General features: G+C 34.6%; 1 protein-coding gene across 6 annotated transcripts in view; it reads left to right on the forward strand.

The window, feature by feature from the left end:
• Window positions 1-695: 695 nt before the first annotated feature.
• Window positions 696-16,260, forward strand: part of pclob (piccolo presynaptic cytomatrix protein b) — a 120,980-nt gene continuing 105,415 nt past the window's right edge. For 5 of the 6 annotated variants that reach the window (XR_015514739.1, XM_087292979.1, XM_087292982.1 and 2 more), the window contains exon 1: window positions 696-898. The gene's annotated coding sequence lies outside the window, so the exon portion shown is untranslated. Of the gene's footprint in view, window positions 899-15,638; window positions 15,717-16,260 lie in introns of those variants that run through there. The other variant, XM_087292980.1, reaches the window with a different exon arrangement.

The raw sequence follows: 16,260 nt of genomic DNA on the forward strand, positions 1-16,260 counted from the left end.
TATAAACCGTTAGATTTATCTACATATTGTTTCAACTGATTGTTTTGTTTATTATTTTTTTTAATTCAATCATTCAGTCTTTTTATGGTTATTTTGTCTTCTGTCATTCCATCATTTAATCTGTCTCCTATACAATCTATCTATCCATAAATATGTGAGTCTCTTTTATAAAAAACTTTGATATTAATCTGTTTTATCTCTCACTCAAAAATTTGATCAGTGTTTCCGTTTATCAGTCTGTAACTCTACCTATCACTTCATTAATCTATCTATCATTCAGTCCTTCTGTTATTCTATTCATCATTCTCTTGCACTAAAATATCATATAAAATACTAAAATTATATAATGCTCCAGTATGCATTTGTTTTTATAGTGATTTTGTTTCTGTAACCTAATGTTTAAAAACCCACCCACGCCCTCCTCAAACCCCCCATGTACCAGTCAGGATCTTTTAAGTACATAATCTCCTGCTGATTCTTGTCTATGCTCCCTCCATATCTATTATCCACAGCTGCCTATTTCTCTCTCTCTTTCTCTCTCTCACTAAACATCACTACTGATTTCCTGCTCGCTTCTGATTGGCCGGTTCCAACAGGAGAAGATTAAGGCAGTCCCTAGTCTGCTGGATGGTTGTCCAAAGAGCACAAGGAGAGAAAGAGAAAGGATGCTGTCTCTTTAAGAGTATTTTTAGGCTGATAGTTGATGATGGTCAGTGGTGGGGAAAATCAGAGTTAGTGGCGGCAGCGCAGTGGCACTCTGAACATGGATGACATTGAAAGATTCTGATGTACTGTGGATTTAACAGCTTTTTAAGAGGAATTCACACAGACTAACACAATCACTGGATTCTGGTTTCTTGCATGCATTTAATCTTAATTGATTTGGAGCTATTATTAGGTGAGTGCTTTTAATCATGCATTTGATTTAAGTATACGGTAGTAGTTATTTTTTACTAGAATGAGTTCTTGGATACTGTGGTATACACAAAAATGCAACTGTGCACTTTCACACAAGCAAGCTTACATCACACTTGGCTTGCAGATATGATATGATGTTATGATGGGGGGTTGGGGGGTGTTTGTTGACCAATGTGAACTAGCTGTCAGGTTATTTTCTTTCGGACTGGACATCTTTTTCCTCTCCAGGGCAGATATTTAAATTTAATGAAACTGGCAAACAGTGCATGATCAAGTTACAGTATTGATTACAGCCTGACCCTCTGCTGTACTCCACATGCTGGGAGCTTTGTGTGCATGTTCGCCTGTGCATGTGTGTGTGTTTGTGTGTGTGTGTATTAGTATAACATCTAAACAATATCAGCAGTTGCACTTAAAAATGTCACATAAATGCTGAGTCAAGAATATTCAAGGCCTTGTCTGATGAGTGCACGTGTGAATGTGTATTTGTCATTGTCAGTTTCTTGTTATCTGGGGTTTGTGTCCTCGTGTTCGGTATATGTGGATTTTTATTTTTGCAGTGTTGTTGCATTCATTTCTGTGTCAGTGAGAAGCTGAGACACTTGAAGAGATAGAACAGGGGACATTTTGCTTCGGGACATGACAAATGTCAAAAGGTTTATACATGCTTGATGGAGTAACATGGCAGTGGAGCAGCAGAGCTCACCGAAAGCAGTAGCGAAGATATGCTCTTACATCTCTAGACATCACTCAAACACATACACACAAACAAACAACTGAGCTCTGTGGAAATAAACCACCGAAATGACTAGAGTTTTCCTCCATCAGGGAGCCACAATATACTGTAGGGTAAAGACTAAATTTTTTGATATTCCAAATAATGGTTTTTAAATAAATACAATAGTTTTAGCATTTTTTTTTATAAGTAATTTGCATTTAAACTTGCATTTAAGGTCAGTTTGCATTTTTATTTTATTAAGTATGCATTGTATATTTTATTATGCATTTTAAGTATACACTGACTAATAATTTGATCTGGAATTACATAGAAAATATTTACAATTTAAACAAAAATGTTTTTATTCCCAATAATTGTTTGCTTAAAATCTCCAATAAGCTTTATAGCTTTCAATAAAATAACCCTAATAAATATTGTGGTTCCACAAAATGATAAAGTAGTTTGTAAAGATCTTTTCACAATTATAAACATATAAAACTGTAATATTATAAATAAAATAAGCCAGACTACGTCTGAGGAAAAAAAAAAGTACGAACCCATGACTGGAATAATGATGCTGAAAATCCCCTTCAGATATAACAAATTATAACAAAATTATATTATAGCCCACATTCAAATAGAGAATATTTATTTTAATTTGTAATACATTTGAACAATATTCCTGTTTTCACTGTTCTTTTTATCAAATTATTGCATCCTAGTTGAGCATCTCTTATAAACTTTAATATAATTTTATGTGAGTTCAGTCAAAATAATAAAAGATATATGGTCTTTAATAAATAACATGCTATAACTATCTGATGTCAATGTGACTATATAGTTTCAAACAAGAACTCATTACCTAACATCATATTTAGACTTGCAAAGACAGCAAATCTGCAATCAAAAGTCAGAAGTCTTCTTTTTCTTTGGCCTTAGTCCCGTATGGTTGCGGGGTCGGCTCTTTGGAACAAGTCCTCCATTTAGACTTGTCCATATGATAAAGACTTTTTTTCCTTTATTTTTACACATTCTGGCCGGCCTGTCGTCTAGGCCTGTCACCCTCATACACTACGGACAATTTAGCCTACCCAATTCACCTGTAGCATGTCTTTAGACTGTGGGGGAAACCGGAGCACCCGGAGGAAACCAACGCAAACGCAGGGAGAACATGCAAACTCCTCACAGAAATGCCAACTGAGCGACCCAGCGACCTTCTTGCTGTGAGGCGACAGCACTACCTACTACGCCACTGCTTTGCCCAATCAAAAGTCAGAAGTATCATCGCAAATTTAAATATTATTCATTAAATCTTTCTCTGAATTCCTAACACCAGCATGCCTCGTATCTCATTTGTGTCTTTTAAAATTTCTCATATAATGTGTGGGCTACAATCTGTTACAATTTTCAAACTGCTTCCAAAACAGCGTCCCCTTTTTTCAAAACTTTACACAGAATTCCCAAAACTGCACACATGAAATGCAAAACGCAAAAACTTTTTCAAAATATAACACTGCATTCAAAATGCCAGAAACACACATCAGAATCAAGCATTTGCATCAAATGACAAATGCTTCTATCATTGTATAACACTTTTGGATATAGCATGTCAACATATTGTTCTAAATCGAAAGCTCTTTACTCTTTCATAAGTTTACATCTACAGTTTACAGTTTTTTTTCCAACTTCTTACAATTTTAAAACAGCATCTTTTTTCAAAACTCTACACACAATTCTCAAAACTGCACACACAAAATGCAAAATGCCTCACATCTACCTCAGAATGTAACACTGCATATAAAATGCCATAAACACACATCAGAATCAAGCATTGGCATCAAATGGCAAACACTTCTTTCATAACACTATTGTTCTAAAAGTAAAATAAAAGGTACACTGTTAACACAAATGACATGAAAAAAACGGAAATCATGTACAGTGTAAGGCCAAAATCATAAACATACTTTATGTAAAAATGTAAAATAAAAATAGTGGTAACACTTTAGAATAACTATCCATTCTAACTTGTTAATAGTCCAATAATAAACTATTAGTTATTGAGTTAAAGATGACTTGGTCAATAATAGTTAATAGTTTGTTAATTATTTATAACTATGCCTTATAGATAGCCAATAAATAACTTACAAGCTGTTATTTAACACGTTATAAATGATTCGTTAACTGTATTTTAATGATTTATAACTATACCTAATAATTTATTAATAGATCATGAACAAGCTGTTGGTAAATCACTTACTAAAGACTTGTTAAGTATCAGTTGATAGTTTATATATGTTATTGGGATGTTATTCTAGTTGCAACTATTTTTCATTTATTAACTAAATAAGCGAGGAATAGTTGCAACTTTAGAAAAGTGTCCCAATAACATACTTAAGTGAACACTTAACTAATATATTAACTCACACTTTACAGATCAGTTGTTCGTAGTTTAGATGTTTACCATTAGATGTTTACCATATAATAACACCAGTAAATCTTTTGTAGAACTTTAATATTTTTTTTTTTAGCACAAAAAGTGCCAAAACCTCATGCACTGAAAAAAATTTTTCAAAGATAATTCCTTGGATTTACTTAAATTTTTTACGTTAAGTGGTTGTAAACAATTTATTTGGGCTGAATTTAGGAAAAAATTAAGTTAATAATTATTACATTTAATTTGTTTGTTTAAATTCAACACAAATAAATAGTTTGCAACAGTTCTGCATGCAAAACTTTTTTCAGTGTGGGTTTTTATTCTGTTGTATACTGCTGTTCTGCCATATGATGGCTCAGTGTGTGTGTTTCTATACATTAAACACAATGTTTAATATTTCATCTGTGAAGTTTCTTTGGTAAAATACAGCACACTGAAAAGCTTATGAGTGGGTACAAACATTTTATATTTTAAATATAACATCAAATTTCCATCCATTTGCTGTTCTACAAAGTTTCACTGGTATTAGTAGATGGTTTACAAACAAGGAACAATGGATCTATAAAGTGTAAGTTAAATTATTAGTTAAGTGTTAGTTATTCGCTTATGTATGTTATCGGGACGTTTTTCTAAAGTTGCAACTATTGCTTGTTTACTAACAGTTAATAAATGAAGAATAGTTGCAACTAGAATAACGTCCCAATAACATATATAAACTAATAACTGATACTTAAGTCTTTAGTAAGTATTTTACTAACAGCTTGTTCATGGTCTATTAATAAAGTATTAGGTATAGTTATAAATCATTAAAATACAGTTTACAAGTCATTTATAACTTAACTAACAGCTTGTAAGTTATCTGTTGGCTCTATAAGGCACAGTAATAAACAATTAACAAACTATTAACTATTATTGAACAAGTCGTTTATAACTCATTAAACAACAGTTTATTAATGATATATTAATTAATTATAACAGAGAGTTTTTCTAAATTATTACCAAAATACTAAATTGAACATTGAAAGCAAAAGTGTGTCTTTAGAAAACAGTAAAGAACACAACTGTGTGTGAAGAGAGTCTGGAAAAGCGTCATGTGGGCATAGGGTTGGTCATTATACACTTTACAATGCTAGGCTCAGAAGAATTCCTCTATTCTTTTAGGATTTAGAAAAGGAAAAAATGGGGTACAAATCTACAAATTGTAGATAGGTGGAAAACTGTTTTTTTTTTTTTTTTTTTTTTCTGGACCTGAACAGCCCAGTGTCCCATTACCTTTGGCCTATACTAGACAAAAGCAGTGATTGGTTAGCTATCAAATGTGTGTGTATGTGTATGTGTGTGTGTGTGTGTGTGTGTGTGTGTGTGTGTGTGTGTGTGTGTGTGTGTGTGTGTGTGTGTGTGTGTGTGTGTGTGTGTGTGAAATAGGCGTAGCATTTTGATTGGTTGTGTTTGTAAAAGGAAAGCAAATGGATTCTTGTTAGCTTTTGTGTTTTAGGCAGAGAGTTGTGTGTAGAGTTTTGAAAAAAAAGTGTTTTATGCAATTGAAAACCGAGTTCAAGGCTGAGAAACAGCTTCTGATTTTGAAGATTTGCTGTGTTTTGCATTTTGAATGAGAGGTTTCAGAAATCGTGTAACAAGAAAAGATTCTGTGTGTAAGCAGTTGGAAAAAACTGTAAAAGTTAATGAAAAGTTGATATTCTCTGGGCCAAAATGGAAAGGAACTATACTCTCATTCCGGCATAATAATTTTGGAACTTAGTTGCTGTACCACGGCTGCAGCACTCACAATGATATTATGCAGCTCCTGAAAGTAGTCCTCAGCAAGGTAGATAGATAACTGGGTAAAAGTGCTGCATAATATCATTGTACCTACTGCAGCCATGGTACATGAGCAGAGTCTCTTGATTATTACGCCAGAATGAGAGTATAGTTCCTAGACATATCAAACTAGAACCTAAAACAGCACCCTTTTCCTTTTCCATCAGTCTAAGTGCTTTAAATAAGAGAATTATCAAAAGTATTTTTTTTTTTTTGGTAATTTTTAACTGAGATGCTAATGGTGCAATAAGATTTAGATCTAAATGATTTATGCTAGGCCAAGCTAAAAGTGCTCCCGCTAGACTTAGAGATCAGCTGAATGGATAAACAAATAGTAACACTCTCAATAGCACTGTAAAAAATGCTGGCTTCCACACAATTTCTTTATGTTGCCCAACACAAATTGATTAAGTTAACTTAATAGTTTTAACTAATTTAAGTAAATTGAGCATAAAGCAAGTTGCCCCCTCCAAAAAAACATTTAGGAATGGTGTTGTTTCGACTCAATTTAAATAAGTAGCCTGAACAAGCAACAAATGCCATTTTTCTTAGTGTAGGGGAGTTGTTTCTTTTGAAATGTTTGATTTTGAAATTTTGTGGAGAATGACATCCATTCTGTCTCCTTAGCTTTGAAAGTGCAACATCTGAGCAATCAAATGCATCTCTGAGTGAGAAATGTGCTGTAACCATGTCTAGAGGAATATTCAATCCAATCTGGTCATGTGTACCACACACACACACACACACACACACACACACATACACAAACGGTGGGAGAGGCAAAATGATTCCAGCTTCCTAGTGTTTACACTTCCCCACGCATGACGCAACACATAATCAGCCACACACACACGCGTGCACACACATCCCTCCCCCAGCACATGACGCGCGGGCCGAGTGGGAGAGTGAATTGTGGGGGATTGAAGTCATGCACGACTCGCTCACGTCCTCACCATAACACACACACAGGCTCTGGGGAAACGTGACTCTCTCTCTCTCTCTCTCTCTCTCTCTCTCTCTCTCTCTCTCTCTCTCTCTCTCTCTCTCTCTCTCTCTCTCTCTCTCTCTCTCTCTCTCTCTCTCTCTCTCTCTCTCTCTCTCTCTCTGTTTTCATCCATGTGCTTCAATGACAGAATTGTGCCTGCTCAGTGCTGGAACACAGATATGGGGTGAATTTCTTGTTTACGGTAACATTATCATATTAAAGCTAAAATAATTTGCCTTTAATATGATAATATGTTTTCAGATGACTGCTGGCTCTCAAAACCTGCCTCATTCAGAGCGCTTTTATAACACTTTGCTGCATGTTTGTATAATTTATGAAAATTCATGATCTCCACATCAAACCACTAACCTCATGCTAATGTACTGTAACTATTCATGTTGGATTGAGGGAATGGTTTGGGTACACACAAACACACACACACACAAATTGGCACATAAAATAAGATATTTTGAACATCTATCTATCTATCTATCTATCTATCTATCTATCTATCTGTCTGTCTGTCTGTCTGTCTGTCCGTCTGTCCGTCTGTCCGTCCGTCCGTCCGTCCGTCCGTCCGTCCGTTGTTTAATATTATTTAATAGATCGTCACGTCTGTTTTAAATGTTGTTTAGTCTCGTTTGTTTGTTCAATCTTTAAATTATTGCTTTGATCAATTGTTTGTACTATTTGTTCAGCCGATTGTTAGATCTGTTGTCTGTTTATTTTGTTTGTTCGATCTGTCATTTGTTTTAGTTTGATCTTCAACTTATACAAGCTATAATTCATTTCTTTTAATCAGCTGTTAGATAAACAGTTTGTTTGCTCATTTGTTTGTTTGATCCTTTGTTCATTTGTCAATCTATTATTTGTTTGATCTAATATTTGCTTGTTTGTTTGATCTATAGCTTTTTCAGTCTATCGTTTGTTTATTTCGGGTTTAGTTTGTTTATTTGTTTGGCCTACTGCACATTTGTTTAGTCTGCCATTTGATGTATCTATGTATTGTTCAATTATTCTCGTTCTATTTATCTTTCTGTCATTCTCAGTTTAATGATACCTTTAAACTTATAATTTATTATTATTATTTTTTTTGAAGAACAAGAACAAACTGGTGCTCCGCTTTCCCCCACAGTCTAAAGACTTGCACTATATGTGAATTGAATAAACTAAATTGGCCATAGTGTATAAGTGTGTCTAAGTATGTATGGGTGTTTCCCAGCTTACTGGGTTACAGCTGTAAAGGCATGCTCTGTGTAAAACATATTCTGGATACCACAGCCATATCACCCTGCAGCCTAAGACCGGTTACTCACTAAAGCTAAATCCCTTCACTGAAGGCTGAGCCTGGTCAGTACCTGGATGGGAGACCACATGGGAAAACTAGGTTGCTGTTGGAAGTGGTGTTAGAGAGGCCAAACCTGTGGTCTGTGTGAGTCCTAATACCCCAGTAAAAGTGAAGGGGACACTACACTGTCAGTGGGCACTGTCTTTCGCATGAGAAATTAAACCGTGGTCCTAAATCTCTGTGGTCATTTAAAATCCCATGGCACTTCTCGTAAAAGAGAAAAGTCCCTCAATCGGCCTTTACGATCATGGCCTCCCAATCATCCCTATCCACTGAATTGGCTCTATCACTGTCTTTCCACTCCATCAATAGCTGGTGTGTGGTGAATGCACTGGCGCCGTTATCCAGGGCTGCCACCGCATCATCCAAGTGAATGCTACAAACTGGTGGTGGTGTGGAGAGACCCCCCCCCCCCCCATGATTGTGAAGCGCTTTGGGTGTATGGCCATATACAATAAATGTGCTATATAAATACAAATTACATTACATTACATTACATTACATTACAAGTTGGCGGTTCATTCCGCTGTGGCAACCCCTGATGATTAAAAGGACAGCTAAAGGAAAAAGAATGATATAATAGTTATTTATAAGCTGATATATAAAATATAAGCTGAAATGACAGCCATGTTTAGTTATTGTGCATTTGTTTATGTCATCTGTTGTTTTGCTTGTTGGTCAATCTAAAGGTTATACAAGCTATTTTTATAATCTGTCATTCATTTACTCTATATCTGTCTATATCTACTCCTTTAAACTTAAGAAAAAATAACTAGTTTTGTGTGTTAACTTGATTAATTTTTGAAGAACAACAAATGCGCAACAACTTTTTTAAAGTTCCAATTTTCAGCATTAAATGGTGGCTTGTTACATGCCTATTATTAAGATATTAACTGTTTATTTGCACTTAAGCAGTGTATTTCCATGATCTTATTCTACATATTTAATTCTACCCAATGCCGAAACCTGACTACTACCTTAAAAGCTAGTGTTCACTCGTTCATTTGTTCATTTGTTTGTTTGTTCGTTTGATCGTTCGTTGGTTCGTTCGTTGGTTCGTTCACTTATTCCTTCATACATTCATTTTCCTTTGGCTTAGTTTCTAATTCAGAGATCATCTATTCCAGCATATGTTTAACTCAGGGTATGCCCTTCCAGTCTCAACCCAGCACTGGTAAACACCCATACACACTCATTCTCACACACACACACACACACACACACACACACACACACACACACACACACACACACACACACACACACACACACACATCTCATACACTAAGGCAAATTTAGTTTATTCAATTCACCTACAGTTTAGCGCATGTCTTTAGACTGTGGTGAAAACCGGAGCACCTGGAGTAAACCCACATGAGTGCAGGGAGAACATGCAAACTCCACACAGAAATGACAACTGTTCCAGCCAGGATTTGAACCAGCCGTAACACTTTACAATAAGGTTCATTAGTTAATGCATTTACTAACATGAACAACACATGTACAGCATTTATTAATCATAATTGAACATTTACTAAAGCATTATTAACATCCAAGTCCATGCTTGTTAACATTAGTTAATGCACCGTGGGTTAACATGAACTAACAATGAACTACTGTATTTTCATTAACTAACATTGACTAACATGAACAAATACAGTAGTAAATGTGTTGTTCATTGTTTGTTCATGTTGGTAAATGCAATAACCAAAACTTCTTGCTGTGAGGCAGCTGTGTTAACCACTGTGCCACCGTGTCGCCCCTAAAAGCTATTGATAAGACGCAAATTACTAGTAGTAGTAGTCTTAAAATGTACTTATTTTGTTCATTAAAAATGAAATAACACGATTATATTCCAAATGCCATATCAGTTCAGTGTTGAACTCTGGATTCTAGGTGAACTATTCCTTTAATGTTTTATCTTTAGCAGGTGAAATCCATTAATGATATGGTTTCAGAAATGCTGACTTCGCTGGCAGAAAGACATTCCTCTTAATAACTTCTGACTCTGCACATTGCAGTGAGTGGATGTATGATTATTCCATAAACCATTGCATGTCCATAGCTCAGTGTGATTGTGGACTTCCTCTAAAGTGATGAGAATTAATTTGCATTGGAATGGAGTAAATTGGCGTTATGCTTTTGGCCTTAATCCCCAGAGATCTGCAGTCTGTGGTGTAGCGTCTTGGCAGATTGTTTAGACTGCTCTTGTTCAGCGCATTGCAGGGTGACAGGCTTGGTCTTCTGTCTTGAATCAAACGTTTCTTGTAGAAAACTCACCCGGGCTGTAAGCCAAGGGCTCCTTATTTATGTGACCTCCATCCAACATGGTTTTCAGTCTGGCTTTAAGAGAGCCAGTCTGCACTAGATGAAATACAGAGTCAATAAAATTAATTGATAGATACAAATGCAGCAGTAGTTTGCTTTGTTCTGTTTATTGTTTGTTCATTTGACTAACACCGTAAAAAAAGTTAATTAGATTTTAACCTTATTTTTTTAAGTTGCACATATTTTTCATTGATGTTTTAAGTCAGTCCAACTGAGGTTAGATTAAATCACTTAGGTTAATTTGATTCAACCTAATAATGTAGGGCAGCCACATTTTATTAATGGCATCACGGTGGCGCAGTGGGTAGCACAGTCACCTCACAGCTAGAAGGTCACAGGTTCGAGCCCCGGCTGGGTCAGTTGGCATTTCTGTGTGGAGTTTGAATGTTCTCCCCGTGTTCGCATGGGTTTCCCCCTGGATGCTCCGGTTTCCCCCACAGTCCAAAGACATGCACTATAGGTGAATTGAATAAGCTAAAATGGCCATAGTTTATGTTTGTGAAAGTGTGTGTATGGGTGTTTCCCAGTGAAGGACATCCGCTGCGTAAGACATATGCTGGATAAGTTGGCGGTTCATGCCGCTGTGGTGATACCTGACCAATTAAGGGACTAAGCTGATAAGTAAATGAATGAATGACATTTTATTACAGTGCATTTGTTTGTTCATGTGCTTGCTTCATGTTGTTTGCTTATTTGTCTGTGTATTGGTTATACTATCTATTTTTATGAACTATTATTTTAGTTCAATCAAACAATTGTTTATTTAGTTTTTTGTTTATCTTTTGTTTGCTTGTTGTTCATTTGTTTGACTGATCTGTGGTTTGTTTGGTTGGATCTGTTGTATTGCTTGCCCTCGTTTTATCTACACAGCAAACTCTTCTGAATATAAGTTACTCAGTTTAGATGGTAGTTTAGGTCCATCTCTAAATTGAGGTAAAGTTCCTCAAGCAAATGAGACAATGAAAGGATTAAATAAGTGATGATTGAGCACTGATGATGAACGTTTGCTGTTTATAAACAGAAACACAGAAGAAAAACACCGAAGTATAACTGACTTCAGTCACTTAGATGAAATCAGCTGAATATAATACATTGGATCTCTCAAAATCTCAGCAGAGCATCATTAAGCAACTCCAAAATAGCAGCATTACTTTTTACTAACCTGTTTGCCCTTATTTAAAGAGGGGCTCGCTGAACTGAGTAACTTTTACTCAAAGGATTTTGCTGTCTATTGTTTATCATTGGTTCTATATGTTGTCCACTTGTTTGATTGTTTGGTCATTGGTTTGATTGATTTCATCAATTGATTGATTGATTTTTTGATTTGTTTAATCATGTGTTTGATATCAGTCATTCACTTGTTTGATCTAGTTCACTAATTTGTTAAATTTGTTCAATCTATCATTTGTTTAGTTGTTTTTCTTTGTTTGGTCAATATATTGTTTATTCATGCCTTTGATGCATCAATCATTTGTTTGATCTGTAGTTCACTCCTTTGTTTACTCTTGTTCATTAGTTTGTTATTACTTCTTCATGTGTTTATTTGTTTGGTTGATCTATTGTTTATTAATGCCTTTGTTATATAGTTCATTTGCTTGTTTGATGTATAGTTCACTCATTTGTTCAATCTATTGTTTGTTCATTTGTTTGTTTGTTTGGTATTGTTCATTAATATGTTTTATGTACTATTCATTATTTGATTAGATTTGTTTTGGCCCTTATTTGAGTTGATGTTTGCTCCTTTGTTTAATTTGGTCCATCAATCAATGATTTTTTTGTTTGTCATTTGTTGTTTATGAATCTCCTGTATCATTTTCAAAATATGGTTTTAGTTTTCTTGTTATTTCTTTGTATTGTTATTATTTTATCTAGTTTTATGCTAAACCACAATCTTTGTTAACATTTTTAAACAATTCAGTTAAAAAGTAAATGATGAACATGGAATGTATTTTGCAATGTTGATGTCTGAGTAATCTGGAAGCCTTTCTCATTTCTTTGAATGCCACATCTTTAGTAGGGGAATTATATGTTTCAGGTATTTTTTTATGATGATACATTGCATGAAACCAAACATATGTTAAGTTATTAACTTGACAGAACTGACATAACTGTATTGTTATGTAATAAAATGACAATTAGATCTCTGACAAAATACAATAAGCTTTAGAGGGGTAGTTCATTTAAAATGAAAACGTATACTTACTCTCCAGTTATTTTAAGCTTTCATAAATTTGTTTTGGAGAATGCTGGTAACCCAACAATTAATGGTAACCATTGGCTTCCATTGCAAGAACAACACTGTGGAGAGTAAGCAAATGATAACACAGTCTTCCTTTTTGGGGTGAACCATCCCTTTTATTGGGCACATTCCACTGGCGAGACAAAATATTACATTGTATAATTGTTTTCTTTTCTTTGTTTGTTTGTTTGTTTGTTTTTGCGGTGTATGACAGTATCTGAAAATATAGATCTACAATTGGCCAGTTATTGAAATATTTGTCAAAAGCTCCATTCTTAAGAGAAATGGGCCAGCACGACTCAGGTAATGGTGCTGGCATGGCGGCACTGATGCTCTTTTATGGATTGACCATTAGCAGTAGAGTGGAGCACATTAGATTCTCTCAGGACCATATCTGATCCTGCCAGGCAAAGAAAGAACCCATAAATGCAGACAGAGAAAAACATGCTTTTCTCACTGCCTGAGAATGGAATAATGCCGCATGTGAGTGAGTGTTTACAGACATGAAGAGAAAGTGGAGGAGACACAGAGAGAAGGAATTGTCAAACCGTATCAGTGTTTACTGTGGATTTGAGGGTGAACCGTTTTAGGTCATTGCCACAGGCTCAGCATTTACACAGAATTTATTTGACCTTGTAAATTAGCATACAGTACATAAACCAGATGTTGCAGCAGCATGAATCCAGTGCATCCATTCAAGCTAAATTGTTAATATTATTGTTATTGTTTTTATTGCTTGATGGTGTTATTTAATACTCTTTTGTGTACACTGTGGCATTAGCCCTCTAGCGCATGGTGTTGCCATATGTCAACATGATATGTTCATTTCCCAGCCACTGTTTCTTTAAGACCAACGCTCTAATTTTTTATATATATTTTTTTTGTTGGAAAGAGAAGACCTTAGTTTAGCCAATGATGTGCTTTGGTTAAGTCACATGACATACAGTATTTTTCTGTGGCGCGATTTCTGACAGACTGGCGTATATTGTGATTAGTTGCTGAATGCAAATGAAAACGTCAGTAAAAACAAAGGATCAACTCATGTCAGAACTATCTCCATGACTGCTCTGTTCAAATGCCCAATCTGCATCATTCTCATGGTCACTGAAACCCAAGACAGGTGTAATAGTATAGTATGTAGTATAATATATATGCATTGTTTGCTGGTAGCTACATTATTCTGATGCATTTGAATATATTAGATTTGTTATAATATTTACTGGAGGAAATATTTACACCTACTGTATACATGTATACATGATAATACAATAATCATAATTATTATAATTCAATAATATTCAGCAAAAAAGAATGGAATAGACCAAAGCTGTTGGGATAGCTGTTGTTGGAAAGTATGTGTGTCATTCATACGTTCTGTGTTAAAGCTTATAATACTGCAACACCAATTAAATAATTTCAAACAACAAAATATTAATTGTAAGGAAAGGTCTACATTTGAAATTTCTAAGTTTGATCCACTGTTGGACGTTGTAGCTATACTGTATGGCAGCATATCATAAAGTACCAATTTTGTATTATTATTATTATTATTATTTTATTATTATTATTATTTTACAGCACTAGAAGCTAAGCCATTCTATGAAAAGGAAAATAGTGAACTGTTTTGTTATATAGATCTATCATAATGCGTGCAGTAGAGGGTTGGGGTAATATAGTATATTTATTCAAGCACATTTTTTTGTTTAGTTTTTTTTTTGTCACTGTGCACATATTTGCATAGCGCCTTTTGTCTTTTTATTTGTAGTGTTATTCAAATCAGTGTATAAACTTAGTTAATAAAACATTATATTTGTTCAAAAGATTTATATATATATATATATATATATATATATATATATATATATATATATATATATATATATATATATATATATATATATATATATATATATATAATTTAATGTGTGTTGTAAATTACCTCATTAACTTTTTTTTCCAAGTTTTACGTTTTTAGTGTGAAAGAATATTCTGATTCTATTGTTTATTTTTTTTTTATATCTGTGCCTATATAATAATACCTATATACAGTTGAAGTCAAAATTACCCCCCCCCCCCAAAAAAAAATTAGCCCCCTGCTTATTTTTCCCAAATTTCTTTTTAACTGAGAAATTTTTTTCAACAAATTTCTAAACATAATAATTTTAATAACTCATTTCTAATAACTGATTTATTTTATTTTTGCCATGATGACAATAAATAATATTTGACTAGATATTTTTTCAAGACACTTCTATACAGCTTAAAGTGACATTTAAAGGCTTAACTAGGGTAATTAGGTTAACTAGGCAGGTTGGGGTAATTAGGCGAGTTATTGTATAATGATGGTTTGTTCTGTAGGCTATCAAAATTATATTGGCTAGTTTAAAGGGGCCAAATATTTTGACCGTAAAATGTTTTTTAAAACTTAAAAACTGCTTTTATTCTAGCCGAAATAAAACAAATTAGACTTTCTCCAGCAGAAAAAGAATATTATCAGACATACTGTGAAAATTTCCTTGCTCTGTTAAACATTATTTGGGAAATAATTAAAAAGGAACAAAATAAATGTGAAAAAAATCAATAGGGGGCTAATAATTCTGATTTCAACTGTAATACATAATAATATATGTGCCTATATAATAATAATATAAGTGATTTTGCACAACCAACGTTTTACATAAGTTTAAACAATCAGAAGCCGATTAATAGCGGACAGCTTGTCCTATTATGTCTCTTTAAATTCAATTTTCACGAGGTGATGTATTCTGATCACCTGTTTTGTGCGGCGCATGCGCAGACGGGGAGATTGTGGAAGCGGGTATGCCCTCAGATGCTCGTAACCTCCATCCTAGACGCCGAACAGCCGATCACCAAACAACACTAGAGACAGCAATGGGGGAATAAACAGAAATGCTCGCGCGCTGTAAGGTATGACGCTGTTTGTACCTCTTTTGGATGAAAATTAACACGTTTTTCCTTGGATGATTTTGGTGTGTGTGGTTGTAAAGGCATACTTTGAGTCTGGAAATGCTTTCGGCTTCTTGATGCTCTCGTACAGCATGGACGGATGCGGTGTTAGTGATGAGGATGGGAAATCCTCCGACAGGGTTTGATCAAGGGCGAATGCATCATGACCAGGACAGCGAGGAAATCCTCTATTTCTCACCATTTACCGTTGGATTTTCTGACTGGATGTATGTTATGTGGGGAGATGATTGTGATTGCTGCAGATCGTGACTGTCAGGGATTGATCATCTACAACCTCGTATCGAATAACCAGCTTATAATACTACAACGTCCTTTGGTCAGCAAAACATAGCCTTCGAGTTGTAACTAATACGGTCTAACATTTTAATAGAGAAACATTAAATTAAGATTTTAAAACCTCATTTTTTATATATATTTTTTACATATGCAAAGGAGGTTGATATATGTGATGGAGTATTTCTGTAGATGGGCAATATAGATGTTT

The sequence above is a fragment of the Danio rerio genome, chromosome 18 (genome assembly GCF_052040795.2).
Source record: "Danio rerio strain M-AB ecotype USA chromosome 18, GRCz13ab, whole genome shotgun sequence".
Lineage (NCBI taxonomy): Eukaryota > Metazoa > Chordata > Actinopteri > Cypriniformes > Danionidae > Danio > Danio rerio.